A 9,923-nucleotide genomic window follows, 5' to 3' on the forward strand; every position below is an offset into this window, starting at 1 on the left:
GATTGCTAATCTGTGTGGGTCCGTGATGGGCGTCACGACTCACCGGACTGGTGCACCCGTCCAGTCGCGGCGGTCGGCAGTCGGGACGGTAATCCACTGTTCTCTGCCCACCCGCACGGCAGGCTCTCTCATCCCACACACGGTACCTCTCTCCATCCCTCCCTCTCTCTCCTATCCCTTTCTCCTCTCTCTCTCTCTCTCTCTCTCTCTCTCTCTCTCTCTCTCTCTCTCTCTCTCTCTCTCTCTCTCTCTCTCTCTCTCTCTCTCTCTCTCTATCTCTCTCCATTAATCTCCTCTCCCTGTCCTCTTCCCCTCCCTCGGCCAGCCTCCACCCCTCCCTTCCACATTCTTTATTACTCACCGTTTCAACTGATTTTTCCTGCTCTTCCTCCCATCACATTATCTGTTTGCTGAGTTCCAGTCGCAATCTAGTTAAGTCAGAAGGTAGGGTAGACTTTGAATTGCCTTGCAACAAATTGACTTTCGATCGGACGGTAGAAGTCTTTTTTGTGCGCGCTATGGTTTTGTCAACTCCTCATTTAAAAGTACCAAAGCTGCATTTCTAAGCAAATAATCGCTGTGTTATCCCGCGCACCGACGGGGGTCTGCGCCAACTTCGCACCGACGGGGGGGGGGCGGATGACCGCCCCCCCCCCCTGAGATCTCGAGAACGAAGCAAGATAGCGACAAGCGGTAAACGGCATCGGATACGCACGGCCAAGATCTACAATTTTTACAAAGGTCATTTTCAGGTCAGGTCAAAGATGACGTCACAGGGGTCGAAAAAGTCAAAATGGCGGCGCTAGAGATGGAGAGAGTTTTTCTCGAATAACTTTCGAATTAGTCAAGATAGGAACAAACTAAGGGCATCATCGTGACCATCTCGTCAATCCGCATCGAATGATATATATGTTGACCTCGAAAGGTCAAGGTCATAGGTTGACCTCAGGTCACGTGACCTCGAGGTCATCATGTATATCATTCGATGCGTCTTGACGAGCTGAACACAATGAGACCATCCACGCGTCTGTATTTTGTTCCTGTACGGAGTTATTGGCCAAAAACCTTTGGTGACCTTTGATGACGTCACATGACCTCACAGCTGCCCAACAGCAAAACAGACCTCAAGGTAGTGAAGGTTGATCGTATATGAAGTCATGTATGGTATATGGGGCCATTCCGACCCGTTTTAGTGGTAAAAACAGGGAGTTGATTTTTCCCCCATTGACTTATAATGGGGAGGTCGCGAAATTGACCGGACCTTAGGTCACCGATATCAAAATTCCGAGATATACAAATTGTAGCTACTAATGACCTAATAATATCCTGCGACTTTCAAAGGCCTCCGACATCTACTGTAGCTCTGGCACGGTGACAAAGTTGCAAAAAAGTGACTTGAGGTTGGGTCATTCAAAGTGACCTGGTGACCTGACCTTAAAAGGTAGGAGGTTCAAACTTGCACACCATGTGTAAAATTGAGGAGGTTATAGTCATACCAAATTTCGCGGCGCGTAGCGCCGCCGGTTTTCCCGCTATTCGCGAAAAACCTCAGGGGGGCAGATATCCGCCCCCCCCCGTCGGTGCGAGGGTTATGACACGCAGCAAAATAGGAGATAAGTCAACTGACATCACTAATGACATCACACCACGGCACTGCAGCAGGGCGGGAGACTGAGACTGACGGGTATGACAGGGCGAATGAAAGACTGCGAAAATAACCGCTGCCTCGAGCTCTCTGGAGAGTTCTGTGGCATGTTGCTGAGCGTATAGGAAGGCCTTAAATTAATTATTGTTCATTTGTTTTAAACTAAGACTAAAGCTAATGTTTAAAAATTGAGGTTTTTTGCCCGACGTTTCGCGTTTATTGCTTATTCATGGGCTAATGCTAAAACATAATTTCGTCGACATACATATCAAAAATTCAAATAACATCATTGACAGCACGCTTCACTATAAACATTGTCTTTCGCTAAAAGATATCGTATCCGTTCGATCGATCGATTGCGTTCCTTCGTATACATACGTCCATGCATCCGTTCATATCTATCGCATGTCTTTGATCTGGGATGCTATAATATCATGTAGTTTGAAGAAGCCTGGCGATACGTTTATCACTTTTTCTGTGGAAATGTAAGCGGCCTCTATCAGCCACCGACGTGTTTTCGTTAAACCTGTGTGTATGGCCTGTGCTTCGTTCCAGTTTGGTAGATGTCCTTCTTGATCTGCGTGAATGACTAATGCCTTGGATGTTCTGTGATTACGTAAGTCATTTTTGTGCTCTTGAATACGCTCAAGACAAGTGACAAGTGACAAGTGACAAGTGACAAGTGTTGCTTCCTATACGCTCAGCAACACTTGTCAATTTATATACTTATTCTGTGGCATGATATCACCTCGGGATGGATGATATCACAGCAGAGCATCGTTTGAGGGAAGCCACATGTTTTCAAGATGATTTTCACTACACACAATCGGCGCAAGAAAAATGGATATGGTGTGATATGATGATGTAATTAAGGGAGCAGACTTTGAGATAAAGTTTGCAAATTATATCCAAAAGGAAGTTAGCTATATAGGTACCGATGAACGTGAGCTTGGGACTTTTCAAATGCATGAGCCAATAGCACTTGATCCTGCCTGACTATGATTCTTTTTACCCCTGATGCGTCAGCAAATCTAGTTAGTATGCTATGATAAAATAGAATCTTATAGAAGTTAGAACTCAAGTCTTTCAGTTATACAAACCTTTTGCCTTGTGATTTTTAACCCTCGCCCTGGCAGGGGGGGGGTCGATGCGACCCCCCCCCCTAAGGTTTTTCGAAGATAGCGTAAAAACGGCGGCGCGCAGCGCCGCCAAATTTGGCACAGCCTATGGGGCAACCTTTTTACATATGACCTGAAAATTTCAGGTCCGGGTGATCTTGGGTCAGGTCACCAGGTCAGAAAAACCGGTACAAGGTCATGGTCAAATTTCAATTTTCTTTTTGCACCTGCCCAACTCACAGTTTTGCACTGATTTCCTTCAAACTTTCAGGATGTGCTAAGTTCACCGAGTTGTATAACATATAGTTCGGGTTTTTGAGGTCACTGACCTGAGGTCAGTTAGAGGTCATTACGTCGTAATGTTAAGCCTATGGGAAAATGCTAAATTCGGAAAATACTGGAAATATCCGCTTCGTTCTATCACTTTTGTGCTTTGAAACCACAGTACTTAACAGCAGGTCACTTGGTGCTTCTTTGTTTGGTGTACTTATCCATGGGTCAGGTCAAATGAGGTCAACTGAGGTCAAATGACGTTTTTGCCAATAACTTGGCACATAATGACGCTAGAGCTTAAAAAATGGTATCATTGTGTTCCTGGTGATCAGCCGAATCGAATGATATGCAATATGATGCAATTTGGTTAACTTTAACTTAATTTATTAATTTAAGTTTACTTAAAATTTAAGAAAAACTTTAAGTACACTTCAGCAAGCTAAAAAGTATATCATTCGACGCGCCTTGACGTGCTGAGTTCAGTGGTGCTTTTCTTTTTGCTCTATCTTAGTTAGATCAAAAGTTATAAGCGAAAAACCTTTGACCTGTTTTTAGCGAAATTTTTACATTTATACCCCCCAAAACCCCCTAAATATTGACCTAGAGCAACCAAATTTGCACAGGGGCGAGAACTCCAGGGGTCCCACCTACCTACCAAATTTGGTGTTTCTAGGTGCCATAGGAGCCAATCGCGAGGGGGGGGGGTCGCATCGACCCCCCCCCCCTGCCAGGCCGTGTTATGAAAAATGCCCTGCCAGGGCGAGGGTTAAGACCTAACTTAACTTTTCTAAGTAATTTTTTCCACTTTATCTTTCAACCCGAGTTCCATGGCGCCTGCCATATCCCACTGTAGACTGAGTGGTCTCGTATCCTTGGGCCGCTCAGTGTAGCAGTGAGCCTCTCCTCACGGTTCTGATTTTCTGTGGGGTGGAGGGGCCCGTGGCGTCTGCCGAGTGTCGCTGGCTGCCGCGCCAGCCACCCACACAGGGCCGCGCCGCCTGGTACAGTAACGGGGCGCCGGGTCCCCGCGCCGCTCCGCCCTGCCCATATACGTCGGACGGTGAAAGGAGTCCACTGCGAACCGGCCACTCGAGGCCAGCGGACGGCACCCACCCCGCCGCGGTATTGCTACCGACATCTACCGGCGGCCAGTCGAACTGCGGCCAATCGAGTGTTTTGTCCCTAAATGTTTGTATTTTATTAGTGCTTCCTTTGATCTACCGATATTGCAAGTAATTTTTGAGCATGTGTAGTAACACTGCTGAAAAAAACCAGTGGTTGATAACTCAAAATAAAGTTGCGAGGAGGATGTTTTTGATAGCATGCGCCTCATATTGATCGTTACGTAATTGCTTCACGAACGTTCTGCTAGAGATAGCGTCTAGGAAATGTAGGTATGTGATGTGAGCATGATCACCAGTGAATCTAGCCATTTTCCCGGGGAGGAGCCATAGCCGGCCACTTTCTGGGTGGTCCATAATGCCATGATGGTTTTATAACCATAATGGCTATAAAAAAAAACTCCGGCGTAAGCAGGGGCGCGGGAACTACTTTCAGACTGGGGAGCGGGGGGGGGGGGCACACCATAGTAGAGATCAACCTATGGTACCCCCAAATCTAGTTTTCTCGGCGGTTTTATGCCACTTATTTTTCATTCCGTGGCTTTTCAATAAGTTTTCAACATTAAAAAAAAAAACATTTGCAAAAAAGTGCGGTCTTCTGTTCTGTCTCAAAGTTGTGGGGGCACCGCCCCCACGGCCCCAGAGTGGGGGTGGGGGGCAGGCTGCCCCCACTGCCCCCCGGTTCCCGCGCCTATGGGCGTAAGTTATCTACGCCAGTTTGGATGTCCGGTGGTAATACATCGGTCGGGGCTCATGAAACATAGCTTTACTTTTTTTTTACTTTTTACTTTTTTTACTTAATTTTTCACTAACCCTTTGCTTTGCTTTGTTACTTTTTACTTTTTTACTTACTTTTCACTGACACTTAAGTTTACTTGATTTAGTTACTTTGCTTACACGTTACTTAATTTAGTTACACGTAGCGCCCCGCCCGCCCCCTTGGCCAGTTAGTGACACACGGTATAAGTGGCATTCCAAAGAGCGCAAACAAATAAGGAAATTAGGAAAGTAGGTACAAGTTTCAGGTTAAAAGTCAGGAAAGACCTTCGGACCTTCGCTTTTGAGTTTTGACATATTTGAACTAATTGGTTTTAGCAATGAAATTTTAGTGATTGATCTTGCATGCATATCCGTCACATGTTGTGATATGTGGCCCAAAGGAGCTTTGGAGGACGGACAAACATTTTGTCCGCCCCTAGGCCTGAGTGGCCCGTTTGCCCGCCTTCCCTCCTCTGGATCCGCCAGTGATCATGATGGCCGGATGACACCGTCACCTAGTAATAAGTTCCGCATGCAGACGCATTGCTCCTCTTGTTTACCTTCCTCTGCACCCCAAGAAGCCTTCGTTTGGTATGCTGCAGACTTAACCCGCGCACCGACGGGGGTCTGCGCCAACTTAGAACCGACGGGTGGGGGGTGGGTGGATGACCGCCCCCTGAGATCTCGAGAACGAAACAAGATAGCGACAAGCGGTAAACGGCATCGGATACGCACGGACAAGGTCTACAATTTTTACGAAGGTCATTTTCAGGTCAGGTCAAGATGACGTCACAGGGGTCGAAAAAGTCAAAATGGCGGCGCCAGATATTGATTTTTTTTCTTGACTAACTTTCGAATTAATCAAGATAGGAACAAACAAAGTGCATCATCGTAATCCTCTGGTCAATCTGCATCGATATATATATATATATATATATATATATATATATATATATATATATATATATATATATATATATATATATATATACGTCACATGACCTTACAGCTGCCCAACAGCAAAACAGACTTCAAGGTAGTGAAGGTTGATCGTATATGAAGTCATGTATGGTATATGGGGCCATTCCGACCCGTTTTAGTGGTAATAACAGGGAGTTAATTTTTCCCCCATTGACTTATAATGGGGAGGTCGAGAAATTGACCTGACCTTAGCAAAGAAAATAGTAGAATCGGTAAAATCCTGAGTTCAATGTACATTGGTTATGCCACCTTTTTATTGAAAGTGCACAAGTTGTGTGTCACAGCACATAGTTCATGTCACTCAGCACTCGTGCCAATTTGACGTTAAAAATTGTTGTAACCTGAACAGGGCCGTAATGCGTTTAAAGGCCACATAATTTTGGCTTAGCTTTTATTGCGATATTGTTCAGATACTTGTGACTTTTCAGCTATTCGTTTCGCTTTAACCCGCGAAGGGCCGGGGGTGTTTGACCCCCCTCCCGTGGTTTCTCGCAGATATCTCAAAAACAGCGGCACGGAGTGCCACCATTTTTGGCACACCTGTTCATGCATCTTTTTCACACATGCTGTGAGCATTTCAGACCCAGGTCTCTCAAGGTCAGGTCACATCAAGTGGCCTCAACTCAGATAAGGTTAGAGTCCTTGTCATAGCTGCACCAACCAAACGATCGCCATGTAACTCTCAGCGATTGATAAGAGAAACAGTACCTATATACAAAATGTAGGCATATTTCGGAATTCCGATATCGGTTACGGTCACTTTTGCGACCTCTTCATTTATAGGGGGAGGTAATTGCAAGCCGCATTTTTTGGACGAACCTCATTCCAAACACTCACAAACATCGGGCTCAAGGTAAGCTCGACAAGCTGAACCGAAAAATGGCACCCGTGACCTCTCCGTATGTCCCTGAGGTCATATCAGGTTATAAAAGGTCCCCAGGAGTTTTTGGCAATAAATTTTGATAGACACATGCTAAAGCGTTTAAAACACCTCAGATGTGTTCAGCTCAGCGATACGGACCGATCGACTCATATATAACATTACCTTTTCCGGTCAAGTCATGACCTTGACCTGAGGTCAAATTGGCAAAAAGACAATTCAATGTGAAATCATAGTTCCTTCTATGCGTCTTGACGAGAGGAACACGATGCTGGCACAATAAATGTCGTCACTTGCTTGAGTCAAAAGCTATTGCAGACAACTTTTTTTATTAAACGGCTATTTTTGGGAGTTTTGTCCTCTGGAGGCTTAACCGTTAACCTGAGGTCAAATCTGAGGGCATAACGGCGAAAGCTAAAAGCTATCGAATGCGCTTTTCCCCTTCGCTGTAGCTTCATCGGTTCCCGTGCTAGACGTTAGCAGTTCCCAAAAATTGTTGAAATGGACAAAATTTGACGTTTGATGACCCCTCGCTACCTGACCTTTGACCTGACCTACAAAATGACCAACGCATTTTGGTAATTATATTTGACGCCCTTTCGAATGCCGCTCGCGTGTCGCTACGTGGCCCAGGAGTCGAGTGAGATGGGGGGGGGGGCGTGTTCATACACCCCCAGGCCCGGCCCGGCTGGCGCCGAGCACCGGCCCGGCGTGGGTTACTACAGCCTCGGTAGTGTTTACCTTCGCAGAGCTACACTCCCGATCGTGATAGAGTTTTCATGTTGGCATCCAGAGGGGTGTTAATCCGAGAAATCAGCGGTGGTCAATGATAAATACGTACAAGCAACTTAAAAGCATTACCCGCAGCCTGCGCATCTTTGGTGTCGGAAACACAGCTAATCAGTTATCCGTCACGAACCAGGTAAAATAAGTGTGATCTTTTTATAAATGTTAGGTCCATTCCTGTGAAAACGGAGCATGCTCTTAAATCGATGCATGAAACGTATACCTACTATTCACTGATCACCAAAAAAAAAAAAAAACGCCTCGAAATGCCTTAGTGCTTTGGCTGTCCGCTATATGTACACATATATGTACCAATGGACCACATATTTCAGTTATTCATAAACTTATACTGCAAAAGTACTTATACGAGTATCTTCCATATTTTTTACCATTTTCTACATAATTAAGTTCAAGACTGTTCTGTATCTTACCGTAAAGTAATTTTCATCGGTAGGTGGATAATAGGCATGTATGTACTTACATGGCGAGTCATACACCGCACGGGTGTATTTGTGAGGCACTGTGAACCTTCAATTATAGCACCTTTTCACTTTTAAGTCATTTTTAGAATGACAAATCGAACGTCATTTTTCCAATTGATCATTGAATCAAAAAAAAAAAACGATCATTGAATCATTCAAAGGATAATTGGAAAACTTTTGAATGTTGATGCATTTTCGTCCATGCACCTGCTGATCTGCACAGTAGGTAGGTACACATGGCAGACATTGCGGAGATCAGGCGTGATGCCTGCCAATCGGGTCATCTAAATGCTGTGTATTGTGTAATGGAAGCTGAACTAGACAAAGCCAATGGTATACCATTTTAATTGCGCAGATCAGGAATCGGCCGCCGCTTAATGCATCCGGTTGGATGGTAACCTCACAGGTCAGGTCACTAACAGGAAAATAAAGTTCACGCGTTCTAGAGATATTCGGGTTAGCATTTATAGAGACAGCCCCACGGCTGCCTCTGTACCGGCGAGGGTAAAGATTACTGCTCCAGTGCTCCCCTAACTACCTAGCCAATAACCAGGGCCTTCTGATGTAACTTTCTTTGATGGAATAAATGACATTCCATCAAAGAAAATAAACGAGAGAAAAAAATTAACAGTCGCGAATTTTAAAAGGGTGTCTTGAAACGGTGTTGCAAATAATGTTTACATTTATTTGGAAAGGGGATTTTAATGCGTCTCACCAGTCACCAGGGTTGTGCTCGACTCAAAAAAAAAAGATTGCCGACTCGACTCATCATTCAACATCAGAAAGCCCTGACTCAACTCTGACTCAAACAAGGAGCTGATTTTTTCCCTTGACTCGACTCATGACTCAAGCGGCTCAATGAAAATATGAGTCGACTCAAACTTGACCCAAATTTTTTGTTGAGTCAAGTGAGTTGACTCAAAATGGACTCAGATAAAAAAGTTGTTTAGCGGGGGGGGGGGGGGTGAAAAAATCCGGCAGCAGGGCCAGGGCGAAGTTGTTGAGCGGGGGGGGGGGAATGAAAAGCTTGTTTCTAGAAAGTTGAGTCAGCTGACTCATGTTCCTAAATGTTTGACTCAACTCAATGTCAAAAGTTATTTTACTGACTCAACTCTGACTCAACTCAACGCCTTAATATTTTTGTCCGACTCAACTCTGACTCAACTCAACAGCTCAACATTTTATCCGACTCGACTCAAATCTGACTCATTTGAGTCAGAGTTGAGTCAAATTTCTGACTCGACTCATGAGTCAAGCACAACCCTGCGTCTCACTCTCAGTAATGCGCCCGGCCGAAGAAATGCTTCCTCGGAACTTCATTCAAGTACGGATACCAACAGTCCTCATGACTCGCACGTTTACGAGAGATAAAGGAAGCGACATGACGATGGGTTTACACGAACAGGAAATGAGCGCACATTGTTTGAAATGAACAGGAAACAAGCAGCATTGGCAGAGCTCCAGGGTAATTGGCGAAGAGCCTTATTATACCGGGATGGCGGTGGGAGTGTTCCTGGACCTCACGGACTCGGACAAGTCGCGACCTTCACCTCAGCTAGGCATCACTGGGGACAAAAGTTATCTTGGAACGTTTGTATATCCGAGCATATTTACTGCAAAGATCACCTGCAACATTTTTGCAATGATCGATTTTGGGAGGTAAGGATACATCTTATGTTGGCTTAGCAGTTAAAAAGAACAACAGTGTTGAACATGCATTTCGAGTTCAGAAACAAAGTTTCAATACTTGACTGTAAATTGTCTTCATCTATGCGCTTCAGCACTTCATCATATTCACACATTTCATTCCTCCTAACGCTTGGTCAATTTTGGTTCATCATAACGGCACTCGTGACGAATGCTTACTGCAAACGTTCT

The sequence above is a fragment of the Amphibalanus amphitrite genome, unplaced genomic scaffold (genome assembly GCF_019059575.1).
Source record: "Amphibalanus amphitrite isolate SeventyFive unplaced genomic scaffold, NRLGWU_Aamphi_draft 000074F_arrow, whole genome shotgun sequence".
In the NCBI taxonomy this organism is placed as follows: Eukaryota; Metazoa; Arthropoda; class Thecostraca; order Balanomorpha; family Balanidae; genus Amphibalanus; species Amphibalanus amphitrite.